Below are 4,818 nucleotides of genomic sequence, written 5' to 3' on the forward strand. Positions count from 1 at the left end.
CTCGCTCGTTAGAACATATCGACTGAATCGTAAATCGGCAAAGAAAATTAAACTCGAGTTACTTGATCAGTATAGCTTGACATGACAAATGTGTAATGTAAGTACAAGGTGACAGGCTCATACTTAGGTGTGTCCGTCGTCAAGAAGTGAGAAGTGAGAGATAATTTACCTGTGTTCGATGAAACTGAGTATAGTCAAGTAGACGCCGATAATACAATCGATTCTTCGTTAAGAATCATGAAAAGTAGATCAAATTAAGTTTTCATTTTGAAATTCACGGCATGGCATGGCTAGGCTGGCTGGGTGGATTGAATTGAACAATGGTCCGGATCCGGAGTTCCGAGTGCGAGTTGGACATCGAACAGTTGGACGAGGGACCATTCCGCGGTTCCGCCTTTTGCCTTTTTATCGAGGTTGCGTATGAAAATGAGTGAAAATCAGCCGCTATAATGATTATAGAAAGCCAGTTTTTGTATTTTAATCCTTTTGAAAACATTTGCCTGATAATTATTTAGATAATAAATACAACCCTGGAAGTATCGGCAAGGAACGATTATTCCAGGAACTAGGAACATCGGTTTTTGCGTTTGGCCCAGATATTCCAGACCAAATTCTCATCAAAGACCAAAATCTGTCATCGGTGTCAAACTCGCTCCTAATGTAAACAAACAAACGGCGACATAGTCCGGACATAAACAAAGCGGATCTCGTCGAGATGTTCCAGACTAATTTTCTCAGCGTTATCGTTTCTTCACCTCGACAAAAGAACTTTCGTCCGCATCCATCTATCCATTTCGTTAAATCAGATATCAGTTACCGCGTTGATCTGTTCATTGTGGTTTCAAGTGAAATTGGAGCGAGATACTCCGGACTCCTAAAGTAAACAAAGCGGCCTCCTGTACCTGGTCGAGATGTTCCGGACTCATTTCTTCATTTACGTTTCTTTCTTCATCTCGACCAAAGAAGTTTCCTGCGCGTCTAAAGTAACATTTTCCGGTTCCATTGTTAGAGAAGAAACAAGCCATTTTGTAGTAAGTTAGGATAATATTTGTGTTGATTGAGTGGCATGAGCATTGGACTACCTGGCACCTGGCTGCGCCTTGCCATGAGCATTGGACTACCTGGCTGCGCCTTGCATGGCAGCCTCTATCTCAAGATCATGGGGCGAAAAACTTATTGGTTGATGTGCAAATCTGAATCCTAAATCTCCAGTAACGGTAGTTGTGAAAACTAGATGGATGTACAATGATAGGTACCTTGCTCCTCACTTACTTTCTTATGGATGTTCTCTGGTCTCTCCAAGGTTCTGGTTTTGCGTTGCAATGAAGCCAATGCTTCAAGTGTAGCTATAACAATCAGACTTCGGAGATACCAATTAACAATCCTAGCAGTCACCAAATTCTCCAGCAAACCTGCATAGTTGTCTATTAGCAGCTGAAGAAGCAATGGAAACCGTATTTACCTATGACAACAAAATTTTTTCCATCGGAACTCTGACAGTAGGTAAGTATGAGGGGGAACTATCACCTTTAAGGCATGTTTCTCCATGAATTTTCTTGTTGTTTGGCACTAAACTAAGTAGAACTCAAGGAAAATGAAGCAAGACTTTATAAGTAACCATGTGAGGTTCGTCTGCTGAAAAAATAGAATAAGGTTAAAATTCCTATAGAACATCACCAAGATGGTTCTGCCACAAGTGGCTCATTTTTTAAGGCACGGATCAAATACTGAAGTTACGTATTATTCTTACAGTGCCTACCAAATTATAGGAAAGAAACATTGTCCTGTAATAATAATGGCATGGAATGGTGGGCTCTAATTGGTAACTTGACCATCCCCAATAAGTTATCGAGAGAATTTACTTCTTAAAAGATCCTTTACGAAAAAAGCCAAGTAAATATGCAGATAAAAGTCCCACGTGATATGTGAAGAGTATTCAAAGGGAAGGGATGAAATGTTCAAAAGGTAACGTCCAAACTTGCCAAGTTGTAGAGGCTCTAGGCACAAATTGGTCAAGGTGCCGCTAAGTAATGACTAAATGAATTTTTTATTGTTATTAATTACGGAAAAGAGGAAAGGAGAATCAGGCCGAATGCCAAAATTTGAAAAATGTAGGGTGGTGTAGATTGGGTGTAGGTGTAGGAGCCGAACCATCTTCGAGATTACGGGCGGCGAGCGGCAACCTGATTGGCTACGAAGATTGCCGAGCACAGCCGAAGGCCTACTCGCCGCTTGGTAGGTGTTGACGGCGGTTTGACAAACAGCAGTTTTTGGTGAAATGTGGTCCGGAATATCTGGGCCAATCTGTTCACTCTCCATCATCTTCACAAAAGTTAGGTTATATTTATCAATTTACCTCTCACTCACATCACCACATCACCTCAAGTAAGTAATTTAATGAATAATTTTTCACTTTCACACCTTTCACAAAAGAATCAAGGACAATTAAAGTTTTGTTGCACCCATTTCCTCTCTTGTACTACATTTGACCGGTGTCTAATTTTAAAGTACCTATCTGGAACTACTTCGGAAGCCTCTATAAGAATGAACCGCTCTACGTATCAGATGTTTCAACTGGTTTCAACTCAATGTATACTGGCAATCAGGTTATCCATCAACATTCAAAATTTAAAATTTTATTGACTGGTGGAATGTATTATATTCAGTGGCTCAGACCTGTAAGTTGTAAAATGTTCCGTTTTTAAATGTTTCTTGGCCCTCCCTCCATAAGGAAGGGTCTTGCTCTCATTTTAAATTCGTTCTGTTATCAAAAGGTGGTTGATATATTGTTACGTAGTTTATTGTCTGTCTCCAAGGACGGCCATTAACCATAGGTAGATCAATTTGATGATCTGTCTCCCGCTTTGTATTTTTGCAGATCGTTTATGCGAGCCTCTTAACCTAACTTCAATCGAAACCTGAGTTTGAAACAAAGACATAAAGACGGAGCACTAAAAGCAAAAAATGAAGCTTCTAGAGCTTCTTTTCAATCACCTCTACTATTGGCTAGAGGATTGGCGGCGAAATCGGGACAAGTTTGAATTCAAATGTAGGGCGGGAACTAATAAATAAAATTGCGGAAACAAAGTATTTTAGGTTGATTTTTGCCCAAATTCAGGTACACACTCATATTTTATTAACTTTAGGTTAGTTTCGGTCCGTCGTCGACCGACTGATTTCATTTGGGAGTAACGTAGTTCTAGAACTGTAACGGCCTGTTTGAACCTGCAGAACCACCATAAGCAGAAGAAAAACTAACTTTATCTGAGATTACTGCCTGTTACCGAGCAAAAGTAGGTGTAATATATTAGGACGCAGACCGAACTTTCTTAATATAATCGTTTTAAGCATTTAAAACACGTTTCGAAGAAGAAATAAGGAAAAATCAAGAGGACAAGTTCAAATCAAATTTCCGTTTGCCGCCATGGATTCCCGCGCTCATTTACACACTCACACAAGCGCGCAGCGCCGAACCTAGCTTCACTTTTTCCCCGTGCTTTTAGATACGAGCGCTCCGTCTTTATGTCTTTGGTTTGAAACCAAGGTTCAAATCACGGTATAAACGATACGGAACTAACGAAATGTAGGTTTCCGAAATTTGTGTTTGAAACCTTATTTTACACTAAAGACTAGGTTTTCGCACTCCGCATAAACGAACCGGAGGTTGAAATTAGTTGAAATTCGACTTCAAATGCGATTTTCAGGTGCGCGATCGGCAATATGGCGGATTTATTATCATACCGTTCGTAAACAACTGGTGCTTATCCCACGATTTAGCTTTAATTTTGCTATTATTCAACATTTTTTACAATCATAATTTTACTATAATTGTTGCTTAAGCACTTTTACGTGATTCCTTCAGTTATATGTGGCTTACTTATCCTTATTTAGCTAAACGTAGGACGTTATTTTCTAGTGAAGGTGTTTAGTGTCAGATGGAATCCAGGCTTATTACTGCTTTTTCAGATTATTCTTGCAACTCTAATCAACATTTTATGACTACAGAAGCAAAGCAAGCAAAAAGCTTTACAGGCTACAATTGAGTAATAGCCTTACCCACCAGTTCATCATCTGCGGAGAACTTTTTTACTGCTTCCGCACGATTTGCCTAGGATTTCAAGATAAGGCACCCTGCTTCCCTTTAAGTAGTGCACCGAATATTTTCATTTCAATCTACCGATTAAATCTAAAATCTGATCCAATCAGAGCTGCATAGCTCTTGAATTTGTGTGTTATCCGTGTACGTATTTCCTGATTGTCCTACTGGAAGTGTGACTCCAGCGACAACCGTGACCTGCTGACTTATTTCTTTGATCCAATCTCTTGTAAATGATGACTCAAATTCTGAAGCCATCATTTATTGAAACTAGTTCAAAGTTATTGCTCCAAAGTATCGTCACTCTTCTCATACTGATGCAGAAGGAAGGAGATTCTTCGGTGAGTGCTCTGTGATCCAAGATTTTCAATTTGAGATAAGAATAAGGTTTTTATTGAGGCGTGTAACAATTTTTGGTCGTTGAACCACTTGTCATAATTGAGCTTTGGCGTTAGAGATGCATCAACTGTGGAAAGTGGCTCTGCCTGTGCAAAAATATCTTGTGACAGCAGTGAATGTTAGTAAATGCGCTTTACAGATAGACTGAGAGCTCCAGATTCCAATCTACCTGAATAATTAAATTCAGAAGGATTTTTGAATTGAGTTCATATCGAATCTCAGTGGGAGAATAATATACAGTCCAAGCGAAAGAATATCAATGGTAAGGTTGGGTTTGTGTCTTAGGTTAGTGAAATGCAATGGCAGGTTCTGAAATCTTGTTT

The sequence above is a fragment of the Bemisia tabaci genome, chromosome 1 (assembly GCF_918797505.1).
Source record: "Bemisia tabaci chromosome 1, PGI_BMITA_v3".
Taxonomy (NCBI): Eukaryota; Metazoa; Arthropoda; class Insecta; order Hemiptera; family Aleyrodidae; genus Bemisia; species Bemisia tabaci.